At 37.5% G+C, this 14,708-nt stretch overlaps 1 protein-coding gene across 4 annotated transcripts in view; it reads left to right on the top strand.

Annotated features, from left to right (window-relative positions):
- Positions 1–14,708, top strand: part of LOC119786219 (ninjurin-2-like) — a 34,402-nt gene that overhangs the window by 13,878 nt on the left and 5,816 nt on the right. The window lies entirely within an intron of this gene.

The following is a 14,708-nucleotide window of genomic DNA, read 5'->3' as shown; positions in this document are numbered from 1 at the left end:
ATATCTGTGGAAAGATTGACACCAAAAAATAGAGACACACTCTGAAGTGCCACTCTCCCATTTCGGGATTTTCCACTCTTCTCACAGCACCTGCTTATACAATAGTTTATTCCCTGAGGGGTCTATCCAAAACATATCCAAATATTCAGTGTCGTTGTTTATAGTATATTATATGCATACCCAAACAAAGGTCCTCAATTACACTGTCAGTCCTTAAATCTACTTCCCTTGTTTGCTTTGGATACAGGTAACCGTATATTGAGATTAAAGCATGGCAATTTGCCCTTTCAAAGGACAGTGAATTATTATCAGTTTAAACCTCCAAAGTTGTTGGAACTTGTTTTCTAACCACCATGTTTTCTACTGAACTCAAAAGCTTACACAACTTATACTGATGACATATAACAACTCTATTTAATCCACTAATGATTTTTACCCCCATACCTACCACACGCCTCCAGAGCACGCATCCTCTGTTTATATGGCTTACATGTTTTCCACCTGTGTATGGAGAGTCGATTGCAAAGCTTCCAACCCCCGTTGTCAAGATTTTGCTCATGTTAAAACCACAATCATCAGAATACCATAAACAGTAATTGAATTCATATAAAATCAACTTTTATTTATAAAGCTCTTTACAGCAACACCAGGAAGACCAAAGAGTTTCACAGAAAGATAAAAACATTAACAAAAAAAAATAGAATCACAAGCATAAAACAATAATGTGTCCTAAGTATTAAAAGCCAGTTAAAAAAAAAAAAGTTAGTCTTTAATCTGGACCTTAAAAGATGCAGATCAGTGAAAGTCTGTTTTTTTTTGTGCCTCTTTTAAGTCAACATCAAAGTCTTATCATAGAAACTGTCAGTGCTCAGAACAGATGACCCAGTGATTAATGCGGACAGACAGATTTCTCAAAAAAAGTCCCTTGCAGCGACAGCAAGGACGTCTGAGAAAGGAACCTCTGCAGAAGGAAAACTCAGGTTAGTGACTGCATAAATCTGAGGGAGGATGATTACGAATGCTTGAGTAACTAACCCGGTCTTATAGTTCAGTCCGTGCCCAGAGGAAGGAGCGGATACCAGCCAAACGGCCGCCAACACCATGGAGCGAACACTGCCCAGAGGCTTCCAGACGATGAAGTCTTGAAGACTGCAAAACAGGCAGGAGATCAGATCTAAGCAGATGAAGGAAGGCAGGACTATCCAGATGGCGAAGCCAAAGCCAGTGTCAAAGAGGTGCTCAGGAGTCAGGGCCAGATGAGAATAGATCCGAAGAGGTACCGAAGGGAAATCCAGGTCAGTGTCGGGAGGAAGATCCAGGTTTGGTCAACACGTAGAATCCAGCAGGAGTTCGAAGACAGATCAGGCACACAGATCAGAAAAGGAACAGGATACTCAGAGGTCCAAAGGTAGAACAGGTCAGGATCAGGCAATCAGAACACAAACAGGAACACTAGAGAACTCTCACCAAAGGCTAAAATAATCTGGCACTGATGACTGGGAGCAAGCAGGTTAAATAGAGACTGGAGCAGTTGACCCAGATGAACGGCGATGAGAAACTGGGCGGAGCTAGGCAGGTGAATGGAATGAACAATCAAGCTAATCATCCGCGCCAAGATCATGATAGAATAATTTTCAGAGAAATTTTTAGAGTTATATTATTTCTTAAATATTTAATAGGACTATTGGCCTTCTTGCCGTTAGTTGACAGGAAAGTGGTCAAAGAAAAAAAACAGTAAAGGCTTATACTCCTGAAATTGGGAATAAAACCTGTGACGACTATGTCAAGGTCTGTGGCCTTATTGCATTGTGTTCCTGGTCTACAAACTGAGCCAAGGCTGACTGACAGTTATTTTGCCACACAAACAAAAAGTTCCGTTATCCTCATCTGACCACATGCTGGTGTGCCCCATGACTTGTGGCACACTTTAAAAAAGGATCCTCTCTTTTACTGTTACTTTCACAAAGGCCAGATTTGCTGACTTCCTGTCTAATTTAATCTGTGTAGATTCTCTTGCTAGAGGTGTCATTTTAAATACATGGCCATATCTTGGGAGAGATCATACTTGTTTTGTGTTTCTTTATGTTCGGATGAAAAGGCATCTGGGAGTTAAAAGGCTTTCAACTCAACCGTGCTGTAAACCACATTTTTCTTCCTTACCTACAGTATATAGTGTGTGTTCCTTGGTTTTAATACTATTTAATAATTCATCTTCTACAACAATCTTCTGAGGCATTCATAGACTAGCTGGATTTTTGCTGAGATTCCATCACACATAAGTGGACTTATAAATAAACTAATAAGGGGACCTCTGCAGGCATTTGGTTGCATTGAAGAGGAAATAAATAACGGTGTTAAGAAAAATGAAAACCATGAATCCTTAAAAATAAATGTGTCATGTTGGTTTATATTTTTTTTCACCCACATGCAGAATAAAACAGAGAACCAGCTAGTTTTAACATTTTATTTACAGTTCAACAAGAATTTGAAAGCACACAACTACAGGAAGTTAGTTGAACTTTCTGGTTGGTCTGAGGAGAGAAAGCAGACTGATCAGGAACGAGTTGGTTGATGACAACTGATGTCTGATTGAGTTGCTTTCTTGATAGATGAAGGGAAGGTAGCATGGATCTGTAGGGGTTTGATTCAGGAGGCTTAGCAGACTGAACCCCAGAGGTCCAGGAGAATGTGAGTGAGACCTGTGAGTGTTGATACTTGAAAGAGATGTGGTGGAGAGCATGGAGGCCAGTGATGAAAACTGAGAACTGATCATCTGACGAAGATCTTAGCTGTGTGCACGAACATCAGAGATGGACCGAAGTTTCCTGGCAGAGTCCACATTAAAAGATTCATAAGAAGACACATTTCAACAAGAAGGGAATGCCTGGTTTAATTCTTTGGCTGGAATACCGTCAGGGGTAATCATTCAGCAAGGAGAGATAATCCTTCTCCTTACATATACGCTACTCATCTTGAATGAGAAATGTTCTCGGGTGTGCAGCAAAACTCCAGGAACAAAATGTGCCAACTTTGGGCATGTAGGCGGGCAGTGGTTAGCGTGCACGACCCATGTACGGAGGCCTTAGTCTTCGACGCAGCGGACCTGGGTTCGAATCCAACCAGTGGTCCTTCACCGCATGTCTCTCCTCCCCCCCTTTCCTGTCAGCCTACTGTCTAAAAAAACGAGCCACTAGTGCTGCAAAAACTCAAACAAAAAAAAAATTGCCAACTTTTATAAGCATACATATAAAATCATAATAAAACATAAGTATGCAGTTTTTAAAAAAATTTAATGATTTTGCAAGGCACTATAAATCGACTTCTTAGTTCACCAAATGCAACAATTATTCTCCATAATAAAAAGAATCAATTTGATTACACACTCAAGCCACTCAAGTCTGCTATTCATGTTTTTATCAGTCTGATACTGCAGTAGATCTCCCTTCTGTCCCTAAAAGCTAATCTGTATTCGCCTCACAGCTGACACTATGTCAAACACAGTTGTATCGGCTCACTGTTAGTTTATGTATAAAACTTGCTCAGAACAGGATTAATAACTAGAGTGCCATGACAGAGCCATAAAATCCTTCCTAAAAGCATCCAGTACATATTTGAACCCCGCTGTGTTGCATTTTTCTCATCTACACTGTTCAATTTGTGCAAACTGACATGTCTTTATCAACAGCTAGGTTTATAGAGGATTTTTGAAGAAAAAAAAAACAAGGACAAACACTGTTACATTGCGGATTTAAAAAAATATACACAGCTTCAAGCTGGTTCTACAAACACCAGATGGAGATATTAAATCACCTGACAATGTTTACAAATACAGCCCAAGAGGTGGAGAATACATTTAACTAAATATCCAGATAATAAACATTTTTTGAGGGATACACCTGGAAGCATCTTGTGTTTAAAAAACATTAAACAGAACTGAAATTTATGGAATATATGTTATCTCTGCTGTTTAAAGTTTACAACAGCGCAAAACTCAGGTTTTGGCTCTTCTTCTCTGTTGTTGATAGCTTCAGTTTTATATTAGAGAGCTAGTTTTCCTAGTTTAAAGTTAACCTATCTGCAGGAGAAAACGCTTTAGATCTAGAGGTCCTAACAGCCCCCTTATGGATGATAACTGCTGGAGAGAGAAAAAAGTACATTTTCAAGTGATTTAGCTTTAAGTCAAAGCCTAGTTTAATGGAATCTAGGTGGAAGTTCAACTGAATAAACTGATTACTTACCCTCACCCTGACTTCGATTCAGATGACCCGGATTCAACCCACTTCCAGCCCCTCCTCCATCATTGTAGCTGAAGCTTAATCAGCGTGTCATTCCTCCTAGACTCTTACTGCGTTCCCTGTGTCATCTTAGCTGGTCCGGCAGAAGACGCCATGTTGAGCCTGGTTCTGCCAGAGGTTCTTCCCAACGGGGAGTTTTTCCTCTCCGCTGTCGCTTTATGCTTGCTCATCATGGACAGGTTCTCTCAACCTGTGTTATCCAACTGGACTTCCATCTTGCAGGTCCCTGACTGAAGCTCTAGTTTCAGCTCACGCAGTCCATTGGATCTCCCCATAAAGCTCAGCATACCGTCTCGTTAACCAGCAGTCTGCAGACTGACCAACTTCATCTATCTCCACTCCCTATTATTTACTCCTGTTCATGCAGATCAAACAAAATTTTGTGCTATTTACTGATGAAGGTTCTCAGTCATCCAGGTCATAGTCATTCCGTAAAAATTCAAAAAATATTCACTGGACTTGGTTTTCAAGATTTGAAGACGTTTCGCCACCTCTCCTGGAGAAATTCAGTGCTATTGTTACCTGCCGAGGTCTGTGTGAAAAGACGAAAGTAATTGTATCAATACATTTCTTCTAATTGTCTTTTTCTTTCCATGTGAGTTTTTCCGATTGTAATGGTGAAAAAAAATGGGAAACCATTGCACATTAATTAAATATAATGTCCAGAATCAGTGTTAATTGCAATAGATCAAATTTAGCCTGCAGATTTGCTTGCATATCTTTACATAATTAAAATAAGTGAAATTACACACAAAATAATCCTGTAGAAAAATTTTGTTTACCTTTGTAAAAGCACTTAATTTAATAACAATTAACACTACAATATTTTTGATTGTTGGGGTTTTTAACCATGTAGACCATAATATTCAAAGTATTTACTGGTTAAAAAAAATCTCTGTTTCCTTAAAAAAAAAAAATGTTATTTTCATTTGCTAAACAGTAAAAAATATTTTGAAATACTTTATCCTATAAAATACTAATGAAACAAAGACTGTAGGTTGATTTGTGTTTAACGGGTATGTGTAAACCACTATGGTAGCCAGAAATGTCCACATAATAACTAGACTTGAATTGTTCTTTAGGCTACATTAAAATAAAAAAAAGAAAAGATTAAAACGAAATTCATAGCAGATATTTATACAGTAGATAAGGTTTTAGTTTGTAGTCTGTAAAACCCTGGAAAAGGAAAGGAGAACACTAAGAAGGAAGGAACCAAGGAATGTAGGAAGGGAAGCAGAGAGCATACAAGAAGATTTCAGGAATGTACCAAAGGAAGAAAGGGAGGAAGGAAATCAAAATGCCTTCCGCTGACAATGGAGACGACGTAAAGATGCAAGAAGAAAAGATGCAAAGAACATCCAGTAACTGGGAGCAAAGTGCAGAAAAAATACGGAAAGATATATGGAGGTATAAAAAATGCAAGAAAATGTATATGTATGTGGAGGGAGAACAGAAGGACACATAAAAAAAAAGCTTAAAGCAAAGAGAGGAGAATGGAAGGATACAGGAAATAGATCAATGGGGAAATTAAAGCTAGATTAAGAGTAGTAGGAGAAGGATGAGGGAAAAGAAGAACACAGGGTGGAAGAAAGGATTATATGAATGAAAACAAATAGGTGAAAAGATAAAAGTAGAAAATTTTATTTTCCTTTTTAATTTGAATTCAAAATAAAACTTAAAACCACAGATAATATAGAAAAAACTTCCACTAAGATATTCATTTTTCTTTTAAAATCAGATCTTATTTCTTTTAAAGCAACAATCTTCACTATAGACCTGACACAATGGACCAAATTGTGGTAAAGTTTGTTAAATACATTAATTACCCAACATTTATTGTAATAATAGAGGATGGTAAAATAGTTGCACTTAGTTTTTTGAACATGTAATTCAATAAAAAAATGTTTTTCTTTTTCTATTGAGGTTTATAACAGTTCAAAGATGTAGTCATTTTTGTGTGTTATATTAGTCCAGGACCGATGCATACTCTTCCTGAACCTTTCTGCTAGTGTTGTTTAGCTAAAGGACAATTTAAGGAAAATTATCCAAAGGTAAGCTTTCACTTTTATACAGAGTAATATTTTTTATCTACTTTGAATCATTTGATCAATTGGGTATTCAATGTTAGCGCATTAGTTTTAAATAAGCCATAAAATAACTTTTTAGTGTTTATATTATTAATTTTTAACCTTAAACCTTGTCATGAAGTTGCTTTAAAACCACTGCAGCACCAGTACCACATCACCTCTAGTGAGTTGGCTTTTTTTTAAAGGAAGACTTACAAAGTTTGAGACTTTTCGCCGGTGAAAAACATATTCATGACTAAGATATTATCTACAAAAACTAACAGTTTTAGACATTTGGCAGATTAGCTGTTAAAAGAACTTTTTGTATCAATTTTGAGCAAAAAGGTTCACAATTCACACACACCACTTCTTGCTGCTGCAGAGGGCAAACCTCATGAGAACTATTCAGACATGCATTGATAAAAGGAAAATACCACTACAAGGATTAGTATTATAAAATGGTTAAAAACCTAAAGGCTACATAAAATGCCTATGTAAGTGAAACCTGTTTATATATATTTTTTATTTAATATTAAATGTAGATCAATAGGGCTGGGTTTCTGAAATCGTCCTTATCTTTAAAGTATTAGGCAGTGAAATGTTCCAGTTTGTTAAACAACAAAAACCAGCATGATGACATGAAATTAATAGTGTTTAGGATGATGTTTATGAAGTTGCCATGACGGTGAACTGAGAGTACTGAGTGCAAACACTGCTGGTATATGACAGATATCAGGAGCCACCTCTCCTCAAACTCACAAGAAGTGTCATCTACAAACACATGAGCATGTCTGACATTTGCCAAGTGGTATCATGATCATGTTACAGTATCTAAAATACGTCAGCCTCTTACCCAACATGCTCCTACAACATGATTGATAGAGAAGAACCAGGTGTTTATGGACTCGTCTCCACACATACACACACATTCTCTCACGCACTTGAGGTTAAAAGCTTAAAATTTAATGCTAAAAAATAAACGTAATGCATTTGACTTATAAGAACATAGAAAGCGAAACACCAGGACTTTAAATGGCATAAAACTGTGGATTCCATTATGGGTTCCAGTTTCAGAGTGTAAGCAATCAAAACTAGGTCCAAGAAATGGGGCCAAAAAAGTTTTTAAAAGATCAGATTAAATTCTGTGTTTTTATACTGACAGAAAGAGTAAGAAAAAAAATAAAAGTTCCTCCAAATAACACAAATCCACTCATTAAGCCAATTTTATTAAAAAAATTTAATCTAAATTACGCAACATCCTTCTCATATCTTACTTTTCGATGACAACTTCGTGACACAAGGTGTGGCTGCTTGGATCTATGTACTGCTTAATGCTGGAGCACAAAGACAAACTACAGGCTGATCCATCTTTGATGTAACCTCTTTAAAACAGGTCAAAATGAGGCTCAATATTGTATGTAGCCTCCATATGCCTGTTTGACCTCCCTACAATCCCTGGGCATGCTCCTGATGAAGTGGTGGAGGGTCTCCTGATGGCACTCTGCCCACCAGGACTAAAGCATTCGCCAACTCCTGGACAATCTGTGATGCAATGTGATGTTGGTGGATGGATTCAGACATGATGTCCCAGATGTGCTCAATCGGATTCTTGTCTGGGGAACAGGCAGACCAGTCCACAGCTTTAATGCCATTAGGAGGAACCCAGGGCCAATCGCACCAGTATATGGTCTCACAAGTGGTCTGAGGAACTCATCTCAGTACCTAATGGCAGTCATGCTACCTCTGGTGAACACATTGAGGACCATGTGGCCCTCCGAAGAAATGCCGCCCCACACCATTACTGACCCACTGCCAAACTGGTTATGTTGAGTGCAGGATGTTGCAGGCAGCAGATCGCTCTCCATGGTGTCTCCAGACTCTGTCACATGTGCTCAGTGTGAACCTGCTTCCATCTCTGAAGTGCAAAGGGCACCAGTTGAGAATTTGCCAGTCCTGGCATTCTCTGGCAAATGCCAGCATGTTGGGGTGTGAGCACGACCCCCTAGCTTGAAGGAGGTTCTCTGTGCACTTTGTGGAGTCAAAGTACAAATGTAACCTTCAATGTTATATTTTGGGCTTATTATGATAATCTAAAGCTAACAACACAAGACAACATGTTGACAACTATTGGATAGGACATCACAAGACAGATTTGGAAAAAATAGCACCCATAGGAGAGATCTAAAGCCCGGACCACTGCTAAACAAAAAACAAAAGCTAATTTCACATTTATAAAAAAATGATAATCCACAATAGTTTTCATAAAATGTTCTTTTGATAAAACAAAAGTGAAGAATCCTGAAAGATGTTCCTCCTACCCATTCTAGACCAAAAGTACATTAAAATCAAGAGTTAAGCATAGAAGAGCTTAAATACTTGGGGTTTTACAAAAAAAACTGAATTACAAGTACAGGCGTATTCAAGCTATAGTATCTTTCTATTTGTTTATTGTGCATGCATGGTGCTATATATTTTTATGCTGTGTCTGTGCATTGCAACCATTGACTGTAAAATTACCTGTGAGACACATTCCCAGAGCCAGAAAATTGCTTGTTTTTGCAGCCAAATGCTACACACGTAGGCATTTTACTGGCGCAACTCCGTGAGATTCGGGAGTACCAAGATGGCGGCAGCTGACTTCAGATTTTTCGGGCCTATCAGCAATCTAGTTAATGAGAAGAGGTAAATGTGATGAAATGATTAATTAATCAATTTGTTCCTGACCTCAGTAACCATGGCCACAGACACCTGGATTAATCAGTTCATCCAGTAGAACAAGACAGGAAACAGAAGAGCTGGCTTAAGTTCAGGAAGTAGTGGAGTTGTGCATAGAGTCGATTTGCTCTCATGCACCTTCAGCTCAAACACACTTGGGCTATACTTCAAAAAACAACAATTTAAAGCACGCCATACCTGACCAAAACATATCAGGATTCCTAGCTGGTCTAGTGAAAGTCTGAGCTTTGATCTTGGAGAGATTTTGTGGCCTGAACTCAGGGTACTCTTACACTTTTTTAACAATAACAATAATCATCTTCATTAAAAAAAATTTTTTTTTATTTTATTTTTTTTTTTACAGAATTCACAGCCTTAAAAGGCTGTAAACACTCCGCCACCCCCACGAAACGAATGTTTTTTTTTTGCCTTTTTCCCTCAATGCACCCAGCATTTGAAGACTGTCTCCAGTTTGGCTAATTAAAAGGCAGCGAGCAGAGCCATACTTTGGCTACAGGCCAAAGGTCGGGGTGAAAAGCACTTAGCCTCCTGCATGTGTGCAAGGGGTCGTAAATATGTTTGCAGCCCTAGTGCTACAGTAAATATGAGGCCTGCCCCCTGTCTCTTTCTAAGGAGGCTAAAGGTTATCAAAACATAGGATGGATACCCCAAATAAGGGAAAAGAATTGGTTGGGGAGGAATTATTTGAGGTAGAAATCACTTTTTATTTTTATTTATATTAATACAACAAATGTTGCAATTTACTGAATGATTGGTTTTGATTGTTTTTCTTCAGGAATTATTCTGTAACTTCCTCCGATCCCTAAAACCTGAAGCTGCCTCTATGCTTCCCTTTACTCTTGTTCTCCTTCTATTACTGTCTGTTTCTTGTCATCTTTCTTCCTGACAAAAAGGGCTGAAGAAAGCCTGAACCTTCAGGCAAAAATGAGCAAAAGGGAAAAAATTTTAAACATAGTCAAGTATAGTGGCAGGAAGAAAAGACTTAGTGAAAATGAGATACAGTACATAAAGTGCTCCAGAGAATCAGAGATCCACTCCTAACCAAATTCCTGTTCCCATTGGCTGTCACACTGTCCAATTAGAGTCCAGGGGAGTACCACTTCCTGTCCAATCATGCAGGGAGCGGCGGGGGGCCAGCTGCCGTTTGCATCTGTGTGTATTTTTATGTGTGCCTCATTCAGGTACACAGCAAGCATGCAGGGTTTATGCGCACATATAAGTTGGCTTTAGGCACAGATTGTGCACATTATGCGATATAGGCCTGAGTCAATGGTCGGGGAGGAGGGAGTCTATAGCTTACTGAGAAAACAGCCTTTTTAATGCATAAATAGTAACCTCATAAAGTAAACAGAGACACAGCAGCTCAGTGTGCCAGAGTGCAGTTTACTCTCAGTTACAAACACTAACATGTACTTGTTTGCATAACTCCACACGCTCCTCGATGTCAGTGGTCACCTTTTAAACTTTGGTTAGCTACCAGAGGTCTGTTACTTGGAGCACTTCTATCTGGAAAGAGATCTCCAACATAGCTCCTGGAATCCACAGGATACCCCCCCCCCTCCTACTCCTGGATCACACTGGTTTCCATTTTTTAAAATGTCTCCATTTCCTCTTCACGACCCTGCTATTTCTCAAGTTTCTCATGTTCCTTTTGATTTGCTGTCACTTAGAGTAGGAACTCTTCATCAAATATGATCACAATCTCCATTTATTAGCCATCATCACACTTATTTAGTGGATCTTTTAATTATATCTTACCAGTAATTTGTGTAAAGGATCTGATTCATCATCAGGAAGCATTTAAATACAGAACATATCTATTCAGTATATAGGCTTCAAATATTGATTGGGCTTTGGTTATTTTTCTGTAATATATTCATTTCCTGGTTTTATTTCTTTTTTTTTTTACTTCTTTTATTCTTTTTAACATTCATTCTTTTTATACAGTTTTATTTCCTTAATATGTACTGCATTTAGTGGCAGCTGTGGCCGTTTTAAAGGGCTCTATAAATAAATTTGAGTTGAGCGGAGTATAGTTTGGATGTAGGACAACTGTCATAGAATAGGGACCATATAGCTAAGATTATCATTATTATCTTTTTTGGTCAAAATCTAATCAGGATGCTAAACCAGTTTTTGGTGAAATTGCCCCAATGTAGTTAACGAGAAGGGTCCCATATACTTTAATTAGATTATTGTAAAAACCCAGCCCCCATTAGTACCTATGTACCAAAATCCCTATGAGACCAATAAATATGTGTCAATTGGCCATATATATAATTTTATATATGTATTCCAAGACTTAAAAAGGGCTGAAATAGTGTTTTAAAAACCCTTTGGGACATAACTACACCAGAACTTTGATTGTTGCAGTTTTTATGTCATGTAAAACAAATAGAATTGTAAAAAATAAGGGATTATGTCAGATTTCAGTTAAAGTGATAGATTTTTCATCAACCTTGGTATAAGGTATAATATATTTTAAAAAGTATGTTAGAATATAAACACACATTTTTAATTTGAGCACAGTAGACTGTTGCCGAGCTCTGCTGTAAGGTCATTAGCCTTTCTGTGTGGCCTCTGCTTGTTTTTCCTGCACATGTGTAAGTTTTCTAACAGTAATTCACTTTGAAGATTATAAGCTGTAAGAATCCAGGTCAACATGTTTTATGGCACAACCTCATGTTGATCTTTTAAAGACTAATACCGGCTGAAACAATACTTGTTCTGATCCACACTATGCATTCCTTCATCATATGGGTTTCAGCAGAGAGAATGACATGATAAATGTTCCTTTGAGAAGCTTGGGTGATGGAAATCCTCTCCCAAAGCCAGGTCGCATTCCACTCGTCAGACTGAAGTAAACGTGAGATCCTGACGGTCAGTCTAATGACGCATGTGCTGATCCATAAAGTTTTTCTTGTGTGGAAAGGATCCATTGAATATTTTTCCATCTCTTGCAGGATGTGACAAGCGAGGAGAAATAATAATAGCAGCAGTAATCAAAGCAATGCACAAGAAAAATATGTTTTTTATTTCTTGTGAAAAGAGGAAAATAACCAATTTTATATCATTTTAAGGTGCAGAGATGCAACCGAGATAAATATTGATTATTATAACTCATGCATTTGACATGAATCCTTGAGTAACATACTGACAGAATGCATGTAAGTAGCTCTCTATTTCCCACTATCCTGTCAAGAGAAGCAAAAGCTAAACTACTTATTTATGGGCAACTGTTTTAAATGAAGTACAGATTAAGCATCATAAAAGCATCCTCACATGGCCTACAATAAAACAACGCACATGGCCTGTAAAAGTGCAGTGTTTTGGTTGTAGTATGTGTGTATTTTGGCAACACGCCTATGGCTGATGTTGATCAAGTGTGACCACACATCCCAAAGCGGGGAAACAGATGAATGCATGCCAGTATGCATGAGTGCCATTTTCTGAAAAATTGCTATTTCTGTTCTAGGTTTTCTCTTTTTTTTAAATCCCTTTCTCAATTCTTTTCTCCAAAAGCAGTTCTTTCTCTCATAGATTTAGAAAAAAGAAAGAACTGAAAACCGTAGAGCTTGCATTTATATTGTTTTGACAGAACCTTTTCTTGGAACTGCTGAATAGTTTCTTGGAGATTTACCCTGGCTGGATCCAACCTGTGCTGTAATGCAGGCTGTGTGGGAATGAAATCAAAACTTTTAGAGCAAAACCAAGAGTTTGAAACTATAAACAAACACTTAACCTCTTAGTGAAATACATTCAAATATGATGCTTTTTTGTGTGTTTTCCCCTGTGGTATTCCAGTGATGCAAAACCTAAAGTCTGCTCATGAGGTTTGTTTGACCACAGTTATGATGGGCCACAGAATGTCCAATTATTCATCTCAGTGAACTATTTGATGTCAAAGTGCACCTGGAAAATCACTGCTTTAACGCAGCAGGAAGCGTGCCAAGAGTGAAAGTAAGGGTTGTAGCTGTGATGTCGCAATCAAATCACATGATCTCAGTTGGCAAAAGCCAACTGTTTACATCCTGCATGCTGCTTTGTTTGCATTTACTGGAAGGCTGTCCTGTTAAAGCATAAAAAAGAAAAAGCTGGAGGATTTTTTTTATCCTAAAATCATGCATTAAAAGAAAATAGACTATTAAATTTGTTAGGTTTGTTCTTTAAATGGTTTAGGACTAAGTGGGTTTTAATTTTTTTGTTCAAACTAAAATTTGTTTTTTGTTGTGGTTTATGCTTATTTCCTTTAGAATCTTCTTAAATTGACATTTTCTTTGTCGTACCAAGAAGATTTATGTTTATGTGAGATAATCTGAAGTAGAGTAAATCATTGATATTATGGAGAAGATTTGTAACAAAATCATCTGTAGATTATCCCCCTGTTCATTGAATCCAATCTGCTAAGCGACTGTAAACACTGGCAAAATTAATTTATTTGTTTTATTAATCCAGTATCATAAACTTAAGTGAGCATATTAAACATGGCATAACTAGAAATCCATTTTCGTTAACAGATTTTCGAAATGTAAAAGACAAGAGAAAATATTAGTCATATTTGATAAGCCTTTAAAAAAAAAAGAATTGCATCTTGAGTAGAATAAATAGATTAATATAAGGAAAAACATCTCAAGTTAGCCATTCTGAACGGTGGAGGACGCCGTTTCCCTTAAAAAGGCCTTGGAAACTTTACAGAAAGGTATGAAATAAAATATTCTGTCCCACAAAAGACAAATTACGGCATTACATAAATCAATTTTAGCACCCTCAAAACCACAATAGAGAAAAGAAAAAGTATGCCTTTTCTTGACGGATTAAAAGCGATGAAGCTTTGATAACATTAAAACACATTTGAGATTTAAAAAAAAAAAAATCTCAGTACCAAGTTATGGCTTCCTTTAAAACACATGTGCTAGGAGGAATAAAACACCACCACAACTAAAAAGAAAGAAAAATAACATTTGATGCTGCTGGAGAAATTTAAGCCTTTGTTTTTTTTCTCAGGAATATTCAGAGATGCCAGTTTTCTTTCACCATAAACCACCAACACGAAAGTAAAGGGGGTTTAAATGTGTTAAACAACTACAATACATTACACGGTGTCAGCCCTCCGTTTATTTTGGCACAACAATGTACATTACAGCACAATGAGGTCATAAAGTACATTGTGTCCTGAGTCTGTATATAATCTTCATAATGTATGTGATCCATGCCTTCCTTATGTTAGCCTCTGTCTCTGCAGCCTGAAGAAAAACAGACCTATGATTTATTCTGCACTGACTCTACCTTTGGTGAAACAATCCGTTCCTGGCTTAGATCTGCAGCTAAATCTTCTCTAACATGTTAAGTGCATCTAGAGCTCATAGTCCTAGAGGAGGCAGTAAATAGAGAACATATAGAGGTTTCCCCACGAACACATGCTGTGTGTCATTAGGCCATGTTTGATGTTTTTTCTTTCTTTCATCTCACTACGACGCGTAGACACACAAAAACAATTAAAAATACTTATTTCCAAACTCTCAGTTTAAGCTATTTCCTACTTCCCTTTTTCCCTGGGAGTAAAACTCTACTGTCTGGTATTTTCAAATGACTTTCTTTCAGCTAAACTAAT

This window comes from Cyprinodon tularosa, unplaced genomic scaffold, assembly GCF_016077235.1.
Source record: "Cyprinodon tularosa strain WSP-4 unplaced genomic scaffold, ASM1607723v1 ctg268, whole genome shotgun sequence".
Taxonomy (NCBI): domain Eukaryota; kingdom Metazoa; phylum Chordata; class Actinopteri; order Cyprinodontiformes; family Cyprinodontidae; genus Cyprinodon; species Cyprinodon tularosa.
Note: the sequence above shows the minus strand (reverse complement) of the source record. Positions and strands in the feature narration are given on the sequence as shown.